The sequence below is a fragment of the Panthera leo genome, chromosome B1 (assembly GCF_018350215.1).
Source record: "Panthera leo isolate Ple1 chromosome B1, P.leo_Ple1_pat1.1, whole genome shotgun sequence".
NCBI classification, from domain to species: domain Eukaryota; kingdom Metazoa; phylum Chordata; class Mammalia; order Carnivora; family Felidae; genus Panthera; species Panthera leo.
This window is the reverse complement of record NC_056682.1, coordinates 166,661,751-166,685,584: the sequence shown is the minus strand read 5'-3', so window position 1 is coordinate 166,685,584 and position 23,834 is coordinate 166,661,751.

Below are 23,834 nucleotides of genomic sequence, written 5' to 3'. Positions count from 1 at the left end.
CTCCCAAAGGCCCACCTCCAGACGCCATCACACTGAAGATTAGTGTTCAACATATGGATTTGGGGGTAAACAAAAATTCAGTCTATACCAGTACTGTTGCCTATTAATTTAAAAATTTAAAGCCTAAGTAATGTCCACGTAAAAACAAAATGAATGGGGCACCTGGGTGGCTCAGTCAGTTAAGCATCAGATCTCGTGGTCTGTGAGTTTGAGCCTTGCATCTGACTCTGTGCTGACAGCACAGAGCCTGGAGCCTGCTTCAGATTCTATGTCTCCCTCTCTCTCGCCTCTTCCCCACTCGTGCTCTTGTCTCTCTCTCTGTCAAAAATAAATAAACATTAAAAAAATGAAAATAAAAGCAAATGAATAAAAATGATCAAATAGCATAGGAACTTGTCTACACTGGCTTTGTTGTATTCAGTTGGCTTCATGTTGCTTGTTAAATCTGCTTAGCAAGGTTTTCTTTAAAGAAGAAAGGTAGGCTAGCAGTACTGTCTCTTGTATCGATATTAATATATAAAAATATATCTTTAATAATCAATCTGTTTTTGCCTTTAGTGTTATATATTACAAGTGCTTTAGCAATTATTGATTCAGATGTATTACCTTCCATACTTTGCCATCAGTTAAATGTCCAAAATTTTGGTTAATAGTGAAATAAGATATTTTAATATTTGGTTAGACAATGAAATATCTATGATTAATTATAATAATGGTTTTACACAAATTCAGTCTATTTTATAATATGATATTGCACAGCATCCTTATATCATTTATCTAATAACATAGTATACAAGATGTAATCAAATTAATATGGTCAGTGTCTGAAGAAATTCAGTGACTTAATTTAGCCAACAGGTAATGTATATCTCAGATCATTTGAAAGGAAGAAAATAATCTGAACACCTCATTCTCTACATTACTGTATAATTTAATGTTAGTACAGTGTACTATGTGTGAAACTCAATAGTTTCACACATAGCTTAAAAATATTATAAGTTTAAAACCCCATTCAATTAAATTCTCTCTTCAGGATTCTTAATAATTCATCAACATATTCACGTTCCAAGAGTCATTAATTACCATATGTACACTTCTAATAAAAACATAAGTAGTTATTTTGATAATTACACATGATAGAATTATGTGAAATAGACATCAGAGACACAAAGACCATGACTAAAGTTTTATTTAAACAATAGAAATTTCATAAAAACAAAATATACATAATATTTATTTCATTTAATGTTTGTCTTGGTATTTAATATGTGTAACTATCAGGTCTCTTTAGTTTTCAAATAAAAATAATCTACATATAGTTAGAAATCATTATATGACTTTGTCCTTATTTAATTAATCATATAGTTTCTAAATATAATTTTGTGTTATTTTGGGAACTTATGTCAACATCATTAAACTGCATTGGGGAATAGACCTGGTGAGCCCCCAAGAAACAGTTTTACTGATATTCAAAATGTTTTCTGTTATAACATTTTTTAGTATATTTAACTAAATATTGTTGTTTACCCAAAATATTGTCTTCTCATGAATGATTAAATCATCTAATTTAGTAGAGTAGGTAATTTTTTTTATGTCTTCTTCTTTCTTTTATTACACAGAAATTCAACTTGGAATATAGTTGATTTATGACTTCTGTTTCTTATTAGTAGTTTAGTCAAATCAGACAGCATTTGCAAAAAGAACAAAGTGGTTCCATTCTAAAAAGGCAATATGCAATTAATCATTGTCCAGATTTGTCAGGACCATGTTTTAAGCAAAATTTCAGTTGTTGCTGTCAATACAACTTTTCCAGGAAAATATTAGCACAGAACATGATTTTCAATGTTGACTCCTTAAGATCACAAGCAATTGTGTACATGTCGATCACTTCATTTCTAATACTAAGAACAGCAATTTCTATGTACTGAACATTTATTATGTGTCACGCACTGTGCTAAATCCTTTACATATATAACAACCCCCTTAGAATGCTGATAAATAGTTATTATGGTTTTAATTTTGAAAATAAAGAAAAAACCTTGTAAATTATGTGCTAGATATCATAGTCTTATAAAAAAGAGGCAGAAATTTAAGTCTCATTTATTCATTTTTAAAAATACGTTTCATATAACAAAAATATGAGATCATAACTCAGAATAGCTTCTTTCATTAGAATAATGTAAACTACCCAATGTCCAGAAAAAAATAGCACAACTGCTTTAATCTAAAGAGTAATTTTTATCTATGTAACAGAAAGAATGATGTGCAATTGTTGACGTATATTTAAAATAATTTTACAGGCTGACCATAAACAATTTTTGAGATTCTTATATGTGTCAAACAAGTTATTTCTTCAGATAATTATGAGACAACATCCTTTTTTAGCATTTACCTCAAAACTACAAGGAATGACTTGGATTATTATTCATCTTTGAAATGCACATATTTTGAATTATATAAATCAATTAATATGATTGATGAATATGATAAAGAATTAATTTAGAATTCTTTTTCCCTTTATGTTGTTAATGATATTAAATTATCTTCTGTTAAAATTCAGAAGTTAAAATAAGTCTCTTTATATTGTTACAAAGAAAAATTCTTATTGATTTGTCATCCAAATAAGAGTTTCCAAATAAGAGTTTCCTAGAATTGTAAAAGATTGCAGATAGTAAATTTCTTCATACATGCCAGAAAATATTATGAAATAAAATTTGCTTTAAATGGCATGCATTTAAACCAATCCATTTTGAAATGATAAGATGCTTCACCTACTCAGTCTGATTTGAAGCAGGCATAATTAGACCATTTTCTGTACGTATTCAGACTTGATTTACTGTCATATACTCAGGTTTAATTCAAAATATTAGACTTATAATTTCTAGTATTTCTTTTAAGCCTCTAGCCTCATCTTTAACTAATGCTAATTTTACATGTAATAGAAGAGTTATCTGTCAGTCATTTGCACAATGGTCCAATTAGTCTCTCGAGAAGAGAAAGAGCACAAATGCCTGGATCTTGTTTATTATACCATTCTTCAATAAAAGGACAGGACTCCTTGGCAAAGTGGCTGGTTGTAGGTCTGGGCAGGACTTGTACAAGATTGGCCTGGAGATTTTTTAGTGCCAGAAAGCAAGGAAGTGTTCAGAAAGCAAACAAAAAGAAATTCACAATGATGGGTATGTCAAAGGGACAAAAGAATCAAATGAAATAGATCCCACAGTCCAAAGCAGAACATTTTGAGCAACAAAATGGATAGAGTTGCTTTGAGTTATAACACAAAGTGTAAAACAACGTACATGAGTCCATATTAACATAAAAGATTTAGTTAGTAAATTAAGGGAGGAGAAGAGACAAATCTATGTAGAATTCCAAATAATTTGTACAGATAATTTGCCTGTAATGACGTGGAGCATAACTCCTACACCTTAAATATAAGTTCCGTGGTGACATTTTCCAAAGAGTAAACTATGAAAAAGTGGAAAAAATGCAACTACACGATGGAGAAATCTAGCAAAAACTACCGTAGCTTAGTGATCAAGTTTAACACCAACAATGATAAGTCATGTTGATACAGATAATTTGTCTGTAATGACGTGGGGCGTAACTCCTACACCTTAGGTATAATATTTATTTTACAATACATCTCAACTCCTTTTAAATCAGAAATCCTACAAGTTCCAACAATGTGTCAATTTTCTGGTCAACATTATATCTTGAAAAATGTCCTCTGCTTCAGAAATATTAGTGTGATGGAGATATCTATATTTATATATAGATATACATATATAGAGAAGAGACCATGAGGGAGAGAGGAGACTTTCATAAAATTCCTTCCATAGGAATAACCTGTGTCTTTGAAAGCCAGAAATAGAAGAACACAAACCAAAGATAGGAGCCAAAATAGCCCTATGGTCCAGAACAGCAGAATAGGCAAGGTTATGCTGAACGTTAAGCTCCTCCATTAGGATTCATAATAGGGTTTCCCATGAGACTGAAGGTAGGAATAGCATTTGGCTCCCTCATCTAAAAACAGAATTTTAAAAATTGGCTATCTCGTAGCTGATGAATACTATACTTTTTTGTAAGTTGAGAATTAAAAAGACAAACTTAAAAGTACATATTTATATATAAGGAAGTGAGTTTCCATAATTAGATTAGCCACCAGCCAATGTGCCCAAAAATATCGGATGAAACTATGAAATTATTATATACAATGTGGCTAACACAGGAGAGAGAAAAAGAGAGTGGGAGATACTTTTACTTAAAGCTTAAAAGCTATAACTTAAAAAATAAGTTAAGAACTGGAAATATAACCAAAAAGTCAAGAACGTGATTAGGATTTTACTCTAGAAGTAATTCATTTTGTTGAAAAATCTCTCAAATATTTAAAGTAAATTAGTTGAGATTTAAAATGATTAACCAAAGTATAACTTTCCTTTAAAAAAACTAGACTTCTTTTACAGATTAAACTATATCAGGGGGTACATAGAAAAACAATTATAAACTGAGAGATAAGATCATTGAAATAAAAATGAAATAGATATCATTATCATTAAACTCAATATTCTGAAACAGTGAATCAGTGAATGGCAAGACGATAGAAAAGAATGTTCTTGGAATAAGTAACAAGAGCGAAACAAATTTAAAAAGTGTAAGAAGAGCTGGGATATTTGAAAGACAGATTGAAAGGATTTGACAATTGTCAAACAGAAGTTCCAGAAGAAGAAAATATAAATGACCAAAAACCAATATTTGAAAGAATAATTACTTGGAAATTTATTAATAAAAATATCTTCAAACCAAAAGTGCTCTTATTGCACAGCATGATATATAAAAATCAATTCTGATGTAGACACATTCAGTGAATTAGAAAAATATTCCAGCTAGAGAGGATATACTCTTATTTTTTAATCAAGAAATATTTCCTACTGTAAAGTTGTGACAGTAGCTTTCTCAACAAGAATATTAGGCAAAATAACCATAAATCTAGAGATTAATACCCTCTGCTATTCAAAAGAAGGAATAAAACAGAGGTATTTTTAGACATCAGACTACAAGAGTTTACCTCGTAAGCTATTACCAGAAAAAGACAGACTTAATAAGAAAAAAAGTGTACTCAGAGGTAAAGTTTGGAATCCAAGATGCAGTAACAAGTACGATCATTGATAAAATATAGTGGTGAGTGTGTTTAACTCTTGACTGAAGGAAAACAATGACAAGTTCTTGAAAAATAGGAGTAAAATTAAATGTTAAAAATAATAAGTTGTATTTCATAGATAAAACACTCTAGGCTTTCATTTAAAAAATGCAAACAAACGAATAACTTAACTTGGTTATATAATCATATCAGTCAATATGATCCTAAAAACTTAAAGACAACCAACAACCAAACAGAAATACTGTTTGTGATTCAACAGAGGATTAAAATCAAGAAACATAAATATTTATCAAAGAATACAACAAAGGGTAAGATGATTTAAAAATAATTGGTACATAGGAAATATGAAATAAAGTGTTGAGAATACTTTCACATATTTAAATAATCATTATAAATGCAAATAGAAACTCATCATTTAAGTTTCAAATTTTATAGCAATGTAGATACATGTTTAAGGGAGATATCTGAAATTAAAAAAACATTTTAAAATAAATTTGCAAAAAAATTAATAATATGAAAATAGTATGAACACAAACAAAAATAACTGGGCAAGGTAATATCTTTTATTATAAGGAAAATTATTAATGGATGCAAAATGAACAGTAACTTATAATTTTAAAATTTTGCTAATATGTGATCATGAGTTGACACACCTAAAATACATGGAAATGAAATATTTTGAAAAACAATGACAGAAATGTATAATAATCATACTGGTTCATTTTTATTTTATTTATTTTTAATGTTTCTTTATTTTGAGAGAGAGAGAGAGAACCTGAACATGGAGGACAGAGAAAGACGGGGACAGAGGATCAGAAGCAGTCTCCATGCTCATAGCAGGCAGACCAATACAGGGGCTTGAATCCACAAACTGGGAGATCATGACCTTAGCTGAAGTCCGATGCTGAACCCAGGCACCCCTGGGTCATTTTAATACATGCTTTTTCAGGAAATGAAAAATGAAGCAAATCAATTAATAATTACATAGAAATTTTGAGAGAAGTAAAATGTCAGTATTAATCAAAAAATACATAATACATGACATATTTACAAAATTTCATTTGCACACAGTTCTGAAATATTTCCTCACAATTGTGAAGAATGGGTATTTAATGAATATTCTCATTTTGTATTAGGACTAAGTTAAAAATCAATAATAAAGTGGTTTTCAAGAAATCATCTTTGATTGGAACCTTCAAAATGACAAACTACAATGACATAGGTTAAAAGAAACATACCATAGGAGAAAAAAAAAATGTACTTAAAACCTCGTGGAATATAGGTAAACATATATTCTAAGAAAAAATATGTATTTATAAATTCTTAACAAATATAATTTTAAAAGCTTTGCTTAGTTATCTAACAGTTCTAATACAAGGGCAAAAAAGGACTGCTGTTATCAAAGAAATAATAGAACTGAAGTTAAAAATAATACAAAACAGGGGCGCCTGGGTGGCGCAGTCGGTTAAGCGTCCGACTTCAGCCAGGTCACGATCTCGCGGTCCGTGAGTTCGAGCCCCGCGTCAGGCTCTGGGCTGATGGCTCGGAGCCTGGAGCCTGTTTCCGATTCTGTGTCTCCCTCTCTCTGACCCTCCCCCGTTCATGCTCTGTCTCTCTCTGTCCCAAAAATAAATAAAAAACGTTGAAAAAAAAAAAATAATACAAAACAAAACAGGTAATTGAAAACAAAATTATAATTAAATGTAAAAGAGCAAGGAAATAGTATAATCTCAAATAGGATTAATAGGATAAAATGTCTTACTTTGAAGTAAGACACTTAAAATATGTAAAAATATAATTATATTTAAATTAATATATATGAAAATGTAGAAGAAATGATACTATCAGGGGAAAATAAAGGTTTTTATAATTTGGATAAAAATGCCATACAAATTTGAATTAATCAATATAGATTTAAAACCATGGCTTGGAAGATGCATAGAATTTTTAAATTTTTAAAAAATGACTTTTATAGAACCTATTTTATAGAATGTGTTTAAATAAGAGAGAATGTTCTAGCCAACATATAATGAAGACAAAGCTAGAAGGTGTGATTTTCCACAATAAAAGTGAACTGAAACTTTCATAATGACAATGTTAAAAAATAAAGCTGGATGGGCTCTTCTAGAATAAGACATAAAGTCACAGCAACCAAATTAATTGAATCTTGACCAGATGTTAATTTGCGATGAGCTTAAAACACACACACACACACACACACACACACACACACACGACTCTAGAAGCTATTAATGGGACAACAGAGAAAAATGTACATAAAGTGGGCAGTATTATTGTTGGCTTAGGTGTGATAATGGTAACCTGACTTTGTATAAAGATGTCTTTATTTTTAGGGATGCATATTGGATATGCAGGGATGGGGTGTCATAAGTCTGTGACTTAGTTTCCATTGATTCAGCAAAATGTTAAATATTAGTCAAGGAGATGGTAGATGATAGATAGATGATTGATAGATAGATAGATAGATGATAGATAGATAAATGATAGATAATAAACAGACAAATAGGCAGAGAAATGGAGTGAAATATAATTTTTTTCAGTTCAGATGAAAGTTTTTTTTAAGTGGCTATTTTAGTCTATATAGTATATTTAAACTTATCATTAAGTATTAGGAACATTTAGTATTCTCACTTTAAACTATATTTGGATAGAAATAAAACAATATGAATAGTGAACACTTTAGTCAATTAATGTAGTCATCATGTTAACATATTCTGAAAAACTCAAAGCCTTCAAGTAATGTACTGGAAGTTTTGTTAATGGTTTATGGTTTTCATTGAATATTTTGGATTGATTTTTTAAGTTAATTTAATTATATGATGGTTGACTCTCTACTTAATAAGGGGCAAAACCAATGTTCCTTATAGAATCTACAAACCCCAGAAGTGATGCTTTTAATTGGTAAAGTATTTTGCTATTTAATGAACAGGTTATGAGGCTGTTTAACTCACCTGACTTCCTCAAACCCTATTGTAAGTTGGTAATGCCTGTCATTGCCAATCATTGATTGGTAGCTGGAAAACAATAATTTTAAGTTTTGACTCTTTAATTCAAGGGCAAAAGAAATAAAGACTGCTGATACTCTGATTCTAGAAAAACAGACTGTAATGAGGGCTTGGAAAGAAAAAAAGTTTGAATATGCGTTCTTTTTTGTTTCCAAAAAAAAATTTTGCTCAGAATTTTAAGTATTAATTATCTCTTCCATTTTCCTCCCTTTAAATAGTTCTTTTTTCCCAATTGGAAAAAGTGACCATGATTTTTTTTAATCAATAAAATATAATTAAAAATAAAGTCAAGATCTCCCATATTTTAACTCCTGATAGATGGGTTCTGGCAATTTTATCTTAGTATATCCTACGGGAATTGACCTATCATATTCTGAAAACTGCCTCTTGGGATTTACAAGGTAATAAATTTAAGTATAATCTGATTAACCTTATGACAAAATGTCGTAGCCACTAAAAACCAGTTTTTTTTTTTTATTAAATAAGGTCTTTATTGAGAACACTTCCACTTATTTTCAGGATCTTAGATATGCCTGCAAAACCATATCACTCACAGTTTGTATAGGATTAGAACAATCAATATTTTAAAGTCTTAGTATAAATTGTTCATAAAACTGCCTAAGCCTGGTGTATACAGAGAAGGGTAAGCTAGATCATCAAATAAAGTCTCAAATTATATTGTTATTGATGTATTTCTATTTCCCAGGTTTTATCAGATTACTTTAGAAATTCATAATTTTGGGGCGCCTGGGTGGCGTAGTCGGTTAGGCGTCCGACTTCAGCCAGGTCACGATCTCGCGGTCCGTGAGTTCGAGCCCCGCATCAGGCTCTGGGCTGATGGCTCGGAGCCTGGAGCCTGTTTCCGATTCTGTGTCTCCCTCTCTCTCTGCCCCTCCCCTGTTCATGCTCTGTCTCTCTCTGTCCCAAAAATAAATAAAAAACGTTGAAAAAAAAAAAAAAAAGAAATTCATAATTTTATATAAAATAGCTGATTGTGGCTATGAAAATGGTTAGTTTCCATGACTCCTCTGTCGCAGATGCTTTCTGGTACACATTGATATAGGACATAAATATCTGCATACTTTGAATTCAATTCTACAAGTCTTTCTATATGAATTTTCTTGAATCTCCCCAACTCTATTTGTCTGATTTTTTCCTTCCAGGCACTAACCACCTGTCAAATCATCTGATAACGTCCAAAATGTTATGTATTCTTTACCCCAGATCTCTTTATACAAAGGAGAAAAACAATTATACTACTCCAAGGGAATGTTTGCCCATCGCTGTCCTTTAGGACCACACTGAGTGAGGATAGAATATGGTATAATGCCTTGCACACAATATTGAATGGACCCATCTGTGAACCAGACCCCATTTTCTTCTCTCTTCCATCAGCCTGTCACAGTAAGCATGAGGCCATAGATATAAGCTGTGACAGAGACAATGTTGTATCAAAGATAAGTGAACTAGGATTCTGATCACCTTTTGGGAAACATTTAGTGTGCCCTCTGGATCTGCCCAGGCCCACATACATCATTTTCAAAGAACAATAGATTTCTACTTCATTCTGCTGACCTGAAGGCTTGACTGCTCTGATAACACCAAGCTTCTGATGCACAATTCTAATTACACAGTCACTTATCTCCCATGGTCAGGCATTTAGTCTCTACTACATGTGAGTATCATGCCAGGAGCTGCCTTTCAATTGGTGAGTAATTTTCAGCCACAGAAAACACGGCATTCCTCCAGAACCCAGAACTCTCCTTTGTGGCTTCCCAGAACACAATATATTTAGTTCAATGGATGTCTCTAACACGACTGAATTTAATAGTTCCTAGAGCCCTTGACAAGCTGTTTAACCAAATCCTGGACCTGTGGCAGAGTCTCTTTTTAGTCTCTTCCTTCTCATATCTAGCAACTTTGTGACTCTTTGGACAAGAATCAGAGAAGTATTCCCAAATATTGTATATATTCTCTCAAAAAAAAAGTCAGCGAGTTCTGTGCCACATTTTTCGTGGTGACCTTTACTTTTACCTTATCAGGGTATCTTTTCATATTCTAAATTTTAACCCTAAAACATACACTGCTGTGTTATGCCCTTGAAATTTAAGTTTATAAGGTTTATTTCCGACTCTCCTATATGCATGTATCTAACTAGGGCATGAGGAGACCTTGGTGCTCTCTGCTTAATCAGGCCCATTTAGCAGTATGTATTCAGTTCAGGGGATTACTGTGAAGTATTAGGAAGATCAGGCCAAATTCTTGTGACTCGCGCTACAATGTGATAGCATGAATCTTAACATCACTCTGTAAATATAGTGAATGTGAACTGCTCTCCTCTTTCCAGATTAGGATTAAGAAAAAAAACTGCACATATCAAATATTAAAATTATGTTGATCTATTTTAGTAAAAGACTCAATTTAGCAAACCAGTTGATTTGAGGCTACTACTTGGTTCATTTAAGATTATTAGTCCACTGTCATTACTCTATTCCATCCATATGTTGGTTACCTTTGGATTATATAGTAGACATACAATGTCAAATTGTGGAGATTTAAATCCTGTTGTGTTCATATAAGTGAGTGTTATTTGATTTGGTCTAGCAGGTAATTTTCATGGCTAGCTTCGAACTAGAAACTCGGTTTTGGGGCAGCAACTCTGCCTCATTTCAGATCTTTTAGCTAACTTTGAGTCTAATCAACATATTCATGGTTTGGGTCTCTGTCAAGATACTGGAAAACAGACATGAAGGATTCCTTCAACCAGCTCTTAACATTCCAGGACAACCCCATTTTCTCCAGCATCCATGGTGCACTGGCTCTAGTTTTCTGATTCCCCAGACGAGGATATTGGTACGTTTTTGCACCTTCACGCTCAGGTCATGGTTCATGCTGTGCAAACTTCACTTAACCATAGACCGAATGTGTGGGCTCAAGGACTTATTTGTGTAGTTTTCTGTCTTACCTCCTCCAGACAAATGTGTACCCTTCACCAAAGTCTGTCTGCCTTTACTCACTAGCTAGCATGCTATGTGAAGCTGTTTCTATCTCCGTTCAGGTCTCTGTCTCTAGTTGAGTCTTTGAGTCTTTTCTGTATACACAGAGTTCTCGGGTCTGTCAGAAAAGTAAGTAGAGAGAGCTTGTAGATTCTCTTTTTCACTTGTATTTTCAGAAAATACACCTCACTGCATATAGAATTCTGGGTTGACAGTTTCTTTTTCTTTCAATATTTTATTTTATTATTATTTAAGTTTTTTTTGAGAGATAAAGAGTGAGAGAAAGTGCACATGAGTTGGGGAGGGTCAAAGGGAGAGAGAGAATCTTAAGCAGGCTCCATGCCTAGCAAGGAGCCCTATGTGAGGCTGGATCTCATGACTGTGAGATCATGACCTGAGCTTAAATCAAGAGTGAGACACTTAACTAACTGAGCCACCCAGGGGTCCTTCTTTCAATATTTTAAAGATGAACAGTTTGAACTACTTTGCAATTGCAGCAGAAGGCTCAGCCAGATCATTGTGAAGCTCTGAAGCTGGGGTGACCTCTTTGGAATTGTCCCAATTGAAGCAAGCAGCCCAGGTGTACTCTGTTGCCTCACATCACTTTCTGGCAGCCCTTGCTCACTTCTCATGCTTCACTATTGCTCTCTTCATTAATGGATGCTATCTATTTTTTTGGTACCTAGAAAATTCCAGTTTGATTTCTTTCCAAGTCTTGATATTTGTGCATTTAAGAGGCACTAAACGTCTCTGCTTAGGTCATGATCTAATGGGTTCGAACCCTAAGTGGGGCTCGGCTCTGAGAGTGCAAAGCCTGCTTGGGATTCTCTCTCTCCCTCTCCCTCTCTCACAGTCCCTCCCTCTCTCTTGGTCAGTCTCTCAAAATATTAAATAGGCTTCAAAGATATTTTTGGGGTACTTTACAGGGAAATTCTTATTGTGTTCTCAACTTAAGTTTTTTGAATCCAAAGAAAATCTTTTTGGATTTAAAATGGTCATGCTCAGGGAGTGGAGCCAAGATGGTGGAACAGCATGGAAGTTTTTTGTGTGTCTCACATCAATGAAATACAGCCAGACCAAAACTAAACAATCCTGCACAACTAGAAAACCGATCATAGGATTAACACAACAATATGCACAATCTGAACCATATAATTCAGAAGGTATGTGTTGCAGAAAGGTGAACATGGGACAGAGAAGCCACAGAGGGCAGGGAGACACCTTTGCATGTGGAGAGAGGACAGAGATGGTGGGGGGAGAATACAGGAAAAGCACCCCTCCCCAAAAGCAGCTGGAGAGAAAGTGGAAAATTGGAAACAGCCACAGGGACTAAACTAAAAAGGGAGAAAGGAGAAAGGAGAGGGTTTAAATTCCATTAAGACTGTAAACAGGGGGAGCGCAGAGTCTGAAACTCCACAGCTCAATACCTGGCAGCACTCTGGTGGGAAGGGAGAAACACCAGGTACAGAGTGGGGTTCAGGAGGTTCTCGGGTCACATGGGGAGAAGCGGTTCCACTGCTGGAAGAACATTTGGTAGAGGCTGAGGCTACCTTGGCCAGCAGACCCCAGAGAAGGGCCACATTCGGTGATGCTGGAACAAGGTCATTGGGGGTGAAGCCTGGTGCCAGATGTATGTTGTGATTTTCCATAATCCCTGAGGTGCTATTGCTACACTGTCTCCCGAACTTTTTCTGGGGGCAGCTGGCACCTGGCCACAGTCTCTCAGCATCGACAGCAGCACAGTCCTGTAAGCGTTCCTGGGTGTGGCTGGCACCCAGCCATTGCTTGGTGAGACCTTCCACAGAGGGGCGGAGCATTTCAATGCTGCAGTCCTTCAGAAGTGGGGGGCTGGGGAAGGCGGCCACATCTGAGACAAAACTAGGGAGAGAGGTGCTGCCTGGGGCATGGTCACAGACAGTGAAGATGCAGGGAGTGGATGGAAGCCGAAGAGGAAGGACGGTTGCACGATTGCTGAAATGGAAGAACAGAGTTCTGATACTAGAGACTGGGTAGCTGGGTGATGCCATTTTCATGGCTCTGGAGCATGTGCATACACACCTACGAGCGCCACAACACTCCACCCCAGTAGGCTAGCAGCTCCATCTAGTGGAGAACAGAGCCATTACACTGAGCGCCGTGCACCTAGGCCAACCTCGCTCTTCAAGAACATAAGTCTCACTGCCTGCTTTAGTTTATGGACTATAAAGAACTTCATAGTTTGACTTCTAGGGAAAAACAAAGTAATTCCAGTCATATTTCAGTCTGTTAGCCAGTCGAACTATTCAATTTTCTTTCTTTTTTCTCTTTTTGTTTCTTTTCTTTTTCTTGAATACAGAAAGAGAAAAAAACTCATTTTTATTTTCAATTTTGTATTAAAAATATTTTTCTTTAATTCTTTTCTACTATATATTTTACTTTTGTGTAATTTTTTTCAAATTCTATTTTACTTCCATCATTTAATTTTAGTCTACATCAGTGTATTCATTTTTTTCAAATTTTCAAATAATTTCCTTTTTATCCCTTTTTTCTCTAATCTCTCAAGCAACTTTCAACACCCAGACAAAAACACACCTAGGATCTATCATCATTTATTCAATTTTGTGTGTGTGTTTTTAATTTTTTTATTTTAATATTTTTAATATTAATATTTTATACTTTGTTAATTCTTTTTCTCCCTTCAGAATGAAAAAACGAAGGAATTCACCCCAAAAGAAAGAGCATGAAGAAATGACAGACAGACACTTAACCAACACAGATAGAAGCAAGATCTCTGAACAAGAATTTAGAATCACAATAATAAGAATACTAACTGGAGAGTAAAATAGATTAGAATCCCTTTCTGAGGAGATAAAAGTAGTAAAAGCTAGTCAGGATGAAATAAAAAATGCATTAACTGAGCTGCAATCTCAAATGGATGCCACGGTGGCAAGAATGGATGAGGCAGAACAGAAAATCAGCAATATAGAGGACAAACCTATGGAGAATAATGAAGCAGAAAAAAAGAGGGACATTAAGGCAAAAGAGTATGATTTAAGAACTAGAGAAATCAGTGACTCATTAAAAAAGAACAACATCAAAATCACAGGGGTCGCAGGAGAGGAAGAGAAATAGGGGTAGAAGAGTTATGGGAGCAAATCATAGCACAAAACTTTCCTAACCTAGGGAAAGACACAGACACAAAAATCCAGGAAGCACAGAGGACTCCCATTGGATTCAACAAAAACTGACCATCAACAAGGCACATCATAGTCAAATTCAAAAAATACTCAGGCAAGAAGAGAATCATGAAAGCATCAAAGGAAAAAAACAGTCCTTAACCTACAAGGGAAGACAGACCAGGTTTGCAACAGACCTATCCACTGAAACGTGGCAGGCCAGAAAGGAGTGAAAGATATATTCAATGTGCTGAATCAGAAAAATATGCAGCCAAAAATTCTTTATCAGGCAAGGTTGTCATTCAAAATAAAAGAAAAGACAAAAAGTTTCCTAAACAAACAAAAATTAAAGGAGTTTGTGACCACTAAACCAGCCCTGCAAGAAATTTTAAGGGGACTCTCTGAGGGGAGACACAATGAAAAACATATGTATATATGTATATAAATAAATAAATAAATAAATACCAAAAGCAATAAAGATTAGAAAGGACCAGAGAACACCACCAGAAACTCCAACTCTACTAGCATCATAATGGCTATAAATTCATATATTTCAGTACTCACTGTAAACATCAATGGACTCAGTGCTCCAATCAAAAGCGTAGGGAAACAGAATTGATAAAAAAAAAACAAGATCCATCTACATGCTATTTACAAGAGACCCACTTTAGACCTAAAGACACCTTCAGATTGAAAATAGGGGAATGGAGAACCATCTATCATGCTAATGGCCAACAAAAAAAGCCAGAGTAGCCATACTTATATCAGACAATCTAGACGTTAAAATAAAGACTGTCAACAGATGCAGAAGGGCATTATATCATAATCAAGGGGTCTATCCACCAAGAAGTCCTAACAAATTGTAAACATTTATGCGCCGATTGTGAAGTACCCATTATAATTCAATTAATCACAAACATAAAAAAACTCATCGATAGTAATACCATAATAGTAGGAGACTTCAACACCGCACTCACAGCAATGGACAGGTCATCTAATCAAAAAAATCTACAAGGGAACAAGGGCTTTGAATGATTCATGGAGATGGACCAGATGGACTTAACAGATACAATCAGAAGATTTCATCCTAAAGCAGCAGAATATACATTCTTCCAGTGCACATGGAACATTCTCCAGAATAGACCATATACTGGGACACAAATCAGCCCTAAGTAAGTACAAAAAGAGTGAGATCATACCGTGCATATTTTCAGACCACAACGCTATGAAACTGGAAATCAACCACAAGAAAAAAATTTGGAAAGGTAACAAATGCTTGGGAGACTGAAGAACATCCTACTAAAAAATGAATGGGCTAACCACGAAGTTGAAGAGGAAATTAAAAATTATATGGAAGCCAATGAAAATGATAACACCACAACCCCAAACCTCTGGGATGCACCAAAGGCTATCATAAGAGGAAAGTATATAGCAATCCAGACCTTCCTAAAGAAGGAAGAAAGATCTCAGATATACAACCTAAACTTACCCCATAAGGAGCTGGCAAAAGAACAGCAGATAAAACCCCAAACAAGCAGAAGACGGGAAATAATAAAGATTACAGCAGAAATTAACCCTATTGAAACAAACAAGCAAACAAAAAAACAATAGAACTGATCAATGAAACCAGAAGCTGGTTCTTTGAAAGACTTCACAGAATTGATAAACCACTAGCCAGTTTGAGGAAAAAGAAAAAGGAAAGGACTCAAATAAATAAAATCAAGAACAAAAGAGGTGAGATCACAACCAACACAGCAGAAATAGAAACAATAATAAGAGAATATTATGAGCAATTATATGCCAATAAAATGGGCAATCAGGAAGAAATGGACAAATTCCTAGAAACATATACACTACCAAAATTGAAACAGGAAGAAATAGAAAATTGGAACAGACCCATAACCAGTAAGGAAATCGAATTAGGAATCAAAAATCTGCCACAAAACAAGAGTCCAGGCCCAGATGGCTTTGCAGGGGAATTCTACCAAACATTTAAGGAAGAGTTGACACCTATTCTCTTGAAGCTGTTCCAAAAAATGGAAATGGAAGGAAATCTTCCAAACTATTTCTATGAAGCCAACATTACCTTGATTCGAAAACCAGACAGAGACCCCACTAAAAAGGAGAACTATAGACCAATTCCCCTGACGAACATGGATGCAAAAATCCTCAACAAGATATTAACCAACTGGATCCAACAATACATTAAAAAATTATTCATCACGACCAAGCAGGATTTATACCTGGGATGCAGGGTGGGTTCAATATCTGCAAAACAATTAATGTGATTCATCACATCAATAAAAGAAATGACAAGAACCATGTGATCCTCTCAATAGATGCAGAGAAAGCATTTGAAAAGATACAGCATCCTTTCTTGATAAAAACGCTCAAGAAAGTAGGGATAGAAGGAACATACCTCAAGATCATAAAAGCCATACATGAACAACCCAATGGTAATATCATCCTCAATGGGGAAAAACTGAGAGCTTTCCCCCTAAGGTCAGGAAGAAGACAGGGATGTCCACTCTCATCACTGTTATTCAACATAGTATTGGAAGTCTTAGCCTTTGAAATCAGATAACACAAAGAAATAAAAAGCATCCAAATCGGTCAGAAGGAGGTAAAACTTTCACTCTTCACAGATGACATGATACTCTATATGGAAAACCCAATAGATTCCACCAAAAAAATGGTAGAACTGATTCATGAATTCAGCAAATTTGCAGGATATAAAATCAATGCACAGAAATCAGTGCATTCCTATTTACCAACAATGAAGCCACAGAAACAGAAATCAAGGAATCAACCCCATTTACAATTGCACCAAAAACCATAAAATACCTAGGAATAAATCTAACCAAACAGGTGAAATATCCATACACTGAAAACTATAGAAAGCTTATGAAAGAAATTGAAGAAGACACAAAAAAGCGGAAAAAGATTCCATGCTCCTGGATAGGAAGAATAAATATTGTTAAAATTTTGATACTACCCAAAGCAATCTACACATCCAATGCAATACCTACCAAAATAACACCATCATTCTTCACAGAGCTAGAACAAATAATCCTAAAATTTGTATGGCACCAGAAAAGACCCAAAATAGCTAAAGCGATCATGAAAAAGAAAACCAAAGGAGAAGTCATCACAATTCCAGACTTCAAGCTATACTAAAAAACTGTAATCATCAAGACAGTGTGGTCCTGGCACAAGAAGAGACACTCAGATCAATGGAACAGAATAGAGAACCCAGAAATGGTCCCACAAACATATGGCCAACTAATCTTTGACAAAGCAGGAAAGAATATCCAATGGAATAAAGACAGTCTCTTCAGCAAGTGGTGCTGGGAAAACTGGACAGCAACATGCAGAGGAATGAACCTGGAACACTTACTTAAATAATAAATAAAAACAAACTCAAAATGGATGAAAGACCTCAATGTAAGACAGGAAGCCATGAAAATCCTTGAGGAGAAAGCAGGCAAAAACCTCTTTGACCTTGGCCTCAGCAACTTCTTACTCAACGTGTCTCCGGAGGCAAGGGAAACAAAAGCAAAAATGAACTACTGGGACCTCCTCAAAATAAAACGCTCTGTACAGCAAAGGAAACAATCAGCAAAACTAAAAGGCAACCTACAGAATGGGAGAACATATTTGCAAACGACATACCAGATAAAGGGTTAGTATCCAAAATCTATAAAGAACTTATCAAACTCAACACCCAAAAAACAAAGAATCCAGTGAAGAAATGGGCAAAAGACATGAATAGGCACTTCTCCAAAGAAGACATCCAGATGGCCAACTGACACATGAGAAAATGCTCCACATCACTCATCATCAGGGAAATACAAATCAAAACCACAGTGAGATACCACCTTACACCTTTCAGAGTGGCTAACTTTCACAACTCAGGCAACAACAGATGTTGGCAAGGATGTGGAGAAAGAGGATCTCTTTTGTATTGTTGGTGGGAATGCAAGCTCGTGCAGCCACTCTGGAAAACAGTATGGAGGTTCCTCAAAAACTAAAAATAGAACTACCCTATGTCCCAGCAATTGCACTACTAGGTATTTATCCAAGGGATACAGGTGTGCTGTTTTGAAGGGACATATGCACCCCAATGTTTATAGCAGCACTATCAACAATAGCCAAAGTATGGAAAGAACCCAAAGGTCCAAAAATGGATGAACAGATAAAGAAGAGGTGGTATATATATATACAATGGAGTATTACTCAGCAATCAAAAAGAATGAAATCTTGCCATTTGCAACTAGTGGAGTAGGAACTGACTATGTAGAGTGAATAAATTCTGTTAAGAGAAAAATAGGGAAATTTGTCAAACACTTAAATTATAGATAATAAATTATTTGAAAGGATAAAAATATTAGAAGTTTCTAGATTGGAAAAATAGTTACAAACAAACAAAATTAAATTTAGATCTTTGATAAATAGAAGAATATCTATGGAATTGTGGACAATTCCACCAGAAAAATTGAAGACAAAATGTAATCATATGCAATTTTATAAAATTTCCAGATACTTAAGAACCACATAACTTTTCTAAGATGATTACCTAAATATATTTCAAATGACCTCAGAATTAATTACAATGTATGATTCTGAATGAATGTTAAATATTCTAAGTGAATACAAGTGAATACACCTAGACTTTTATATTCACACACACACTATGATTATATTAATGATTTTTAACATTTTTTGCTGTTTTAAAAATGATTTGTGTGTATGTGCCTTTATATCTTGAAATTTCACTTCTCCCTATTTAATTCAATCATGTAACAATGTGGAATATTTAATATGTGTGACTCGATCAAGTACTACATATAAAGAATTAATATTTAGAAATAATTGTTAAATATTTTGAATATCACCCCTGAATATAAGTTATGTGGCAGTTACAAAATTCACTTTTGGGAGAAAGTGATAGAAAACTCAAAGGAAATGGCAGAGTCTTCAAAATGTACTCACAATGGAGAACAATATAATATTTGTGTTACACAAAGAAAGACCAAATATATAAAGCTTAAATATACAAAGAGTGGTTTCAAATATCTGCCCTTAATTGAATGTCACAGGGACATATACTTTCATTGGAAGGAGTTAATTTGCCATGAATATCTTCTCAATTATGAGATTCTATGTACCATGCTTCAGTAACAATTGATTTTTTTTTAATTTACATTATGACTATAAATTGGGACAGCATTTGTCAGGCTTGCTAATAAAATAATAATATATCACTTACAGATATTTGTAAGTTGGTGAGATAAGCAAAATATTAAAATTTTAATATACACAAGGCAACCAAGGATATTGTTTTTAATAACTATGTAAATATAAATATAAGGATTTATTGTAAGGTTATATATACTATAAGTAAATGGAAAAAAAACCCACAAATATTTGCTTTCAATAGGAACTCAGATAAAAGAAGTAAAAAATGTGTGTATATAAGTAAAAGAGAGTATATAACACCAGAGCAAAAAGTAAAGCCAAAATTTTAAGAATTAAATAAAATATGTTAATTTTTTCCTTCAAAAGTTGACAAACTCTGCTTAAAATAAAACTAAGAGTTAAGGGCAAAACTTCCAGAAAATCTGAGTGAGGACCTCAGCAAATCCTTTACAGGATCAATAATACGGCTGGACAAGTTTGGCTAAAAGCAATCATTCAAGGACTTGAGAAGTTAACCAAAGCCATGCAGCAAACTAAGAACTATTTATTCAAGAAAGTTTACTAAATTTTGATAAGAACAGTGGAAATATATGATATTTTTACCTGGGCCTATTCTCATGTCCCCATATATCCCTAGATTTGTGGTATAGATATTTTACCAGAGGAAGTCTTTCTAGAGGAAGCTGGTTTAGTTCTAGCAGAGCATAGAAAGTTCATGTCCAGGAGTGTTGTCACAAACAGTGGCAATATCAGTGGCAAACAATCAGAGAAGGCCAACAGTGAAGGTAGCCTGACACTCAATATTAGGCAGACAACACAAGAGCAAATCACACAAGAATTTTAACAAGATCTCAGAAAAATGACAGCGAAAGTGAACATTTATGAAATACTGCTTAGCATTAGTGGTCTCAGAGGCTATCTTGCAAAGCTCTATACATGTTTGGGAAAGACCTGAAAAGCTCTTACTTGTATCTGCATAAAAATGAGGCCATGCAAACACAGAAAATAAAAGCTAGAGAAGCCTGGAAAATTACCCTGAATTTGTCTCCATTCCCTAAACCACACCCATATCTATTAATAAAGTATGAAACCTTTTTTGCTCCGGTGTTTAAGCAAAATTCCTAATAATTGGCCAAACACTAAATTATGCTGACCCTGGGGTGACTCCTGAAGCCAGGCTTAAAAATAAACATAAAATTAAAACAAAAGGAAGGAAAGAAGGAAAGGAGGGCGGAAGAAAAAAGAAAAGAAAAAAGACATCAGTTACACAATGAAAGGAAAATAGACTATGTTGTCTTATGTCAAAATATGCTGAGATTTGTGATCTGCCATATATTTTACAGAATTTCTTGATGTCCATTTCTGAAGTTGAGTTCTTAGTCAAGTACAGGAAAGTAAGCCTTCACACTAAGCTAGAGAGGAAGCCAATACTTTCCGTTAGACAATAGGATGTTAGAAAAATCTATGGTCTGAAACAAAACACAGGATAAACTAACCTCTTTCTATTCACTTTGCCTTATTTTGCCACAGTGGTAGCCATATAGAAAAGAAAATGAACTAATAACTGTTTTGTTAGAGTAGTTGTATATAATTACTTTACTTCAGTTAAATCAATATATCATTTATGTTTTCAAGCAAAGTTTAGAAACCATTTGTTGATGCTGGATAGAAATGTTTATGTGGATGCATTCAAATGACATACTGATATATTCTCTCCTAATTTCTATTTATAAAGCTAGGAGAATCACAAAATAGTGAAGATGGAAATATTGCTAATCTGCTGCTTCCTGAAATCACACTACTTTGTTGTATTTTGCTGTCTTTCTCCTTCCCCTCCCCTTCCCCCTCCTCCTCCTCCTCCCCCCGCTCCCACCTTCTCCCCCTCCTCGTTCTTCTCCTTCTTCTTCTCATCCTTCTCCTTTTCCTTCTTCTTCTTCTCTGCTTAAGATTTGGAAGTGAAGATGATTGGTTCAAATCAAATGTAATCAATAAAACTTTGTAAGACGGACAAATGAAAGACATTAAGCAACATATTTATTTAATTTCCTCTGATCAGCTCAGGTGTACCCATTATGCTGATTGTGTCTAGCGTATCTAGTCATTGACTTGATTGCTTATAGCAAAGTAAGTGGAGTATTGAGTTATTTTTTGTAAGACATGTGAATTGATATGCTTTGTTTTCCCAAATTATCTAAATGAAATGCTTGGAGAAGATTAAAAAAAAAAAAGATAGGCAACACTTGATTTTAGTTGGAAAGAAAGAATAAATTATATACAATCAAAATGATATCACATATCACAATGTCCTGCATAATGCCACAAAATTCATTTAAAAATAATTTTATTTAGGAGTTAGGTAAGCATTTGATAAATGAAAGGCATAATTTTTGAAGCTATCAGTTGATTCAACTCCACCTTATCTGTGCTTAATACTTTAGAACTTACCATGCACTTAACTAATGCTGTCATTTGACCATTGTTACACTGAACCATGAATAGGGAAGATTTTGTTATGGCCCTAATTCATAGCTGAAGAAATTGTGGAAATTATGTCTTTTGGTCAATGCCATACAAGTAATGAACAATGTAACAATTGCAGGATTCCAACCCTTATGCTTCTTATTAAAGTATTTTCTAGCATATTGCTTTTTCTCCATCTCTTAGTATTTCTGGGTGTGCACAAAATAGATAGTGTGCAAAACCAGGCATTAAGAAGATTTAAAACTAAAAAGTTATTTTTTTAAACATGCAATTTTAGTATACACAAACAAAATGCAAATTCTAATCATATTGATCAGTGTTTCAGGATCAGTAACTCTGGATTATTCCACTTAAAAAAGGAAAATAATGGTATCATAATAAATATATGACTTATGTTGTAGACCTATTCATAAACAGCTTTGGAACATGCATTTCTGACTTGCTTTTGAATGAGCTACTCTTTATTATTCTGCATATTTCAAAACTGTTATCATCACATTTTGGTGCTTTTGTATGAATTATCACAGTTAACCTCCTCTAGACAGATGAATTTCAAGAAGTGGCCAAATTTGTCTGCAAACTTTAAATTGAATAAAAACCATTAATTTTATTCATTTACGTCTATTCTTAAGCTTTATATTCTAAGAAAAATAAAGGCAGTTTATTTTAAAATTTAAATGACCTGATTTAAAATTTTCTATTCCTGATGGAGAGACATAGTTTCTCTAAGAACAACAACAACAAAGAGTACTAAATTTCAATTTGGCTAAAATAATCTGAAGCCCTTGAAATTAGTCAGATGAACCGATACCTGGATCAGTTCTGATACTGTTTCTGGTAAATTAAATGGTTTCTGCAGTAAGGATATTATGGCTTATAGGCAGAACATCCAGAGGTAGGATTGAGACAGGGCCAGTTGGGCCTATGGTTCGGTCATCTAAATCTACATTTCCTCCTGACACTGGCCTGACATTCACATTATTTTATTTGAAGGGCTCTTGCCCCCAGGATCTAGACGGCTATCAGCTACAATCTGTGGACTATAACTCCTCATTCGTATCTAGGGAGAGAAAGAAGACCAAGTCCACAGTTTGTTAAAAGAAGTCCTATTAGGTCCACCTGGATCTGTCACTTCAAAGGATCACTCAAAGTTTATGTACCATCTGTTAGGTCTGGTTGTGATGAAATGCAACAGTCAGTTTTGATATTTTCTAGGCAAATGCTGCTGTAAGTTTTTTGTTCAAAAAAGCAGTACCATATGATGTCAAGGAAGACACATGCTGTGATGCTAAAAACTTTAGACCAAAATTGTATATATAATAATAAAGAAGCTATTCACTCGGTAAATTTATATTAACTAGAGCTCCCCTCTATGGAAGGGGTTAATTTATCCAAATGGGTGGCTTCTACCAAATTGAGAGGGTTAAAGAAGTCTGGAAAGACAGTTGAAAGATTCACTATTATATTTGAATGACATACCAGGAAAATAACTCGTTACAACATTAAAAATTAGATGACCTGACAAATCCACTAATTTGTCATACACAATTCGATCAATCTTCTTTATTTTACACACAAGGGAATATCTGGTGTCTGTACTTATAATAAGAATCAGAGGCTGAAATTTCCTGGGCATAACATACTATTGTAATTAAAACCTGAAGTCTAGGACTTGCTTGCCTGGATTCAAGCACAACTCCACCTTTTACATGTGATATCTGGAGTAAGTTGCTTAAAATCTTTCTGTATATCAGTTTCTTCAGTTATCATCTATAAAACAGAGCTAATATTAAAAGAGTTATGAGGATGTACTTCA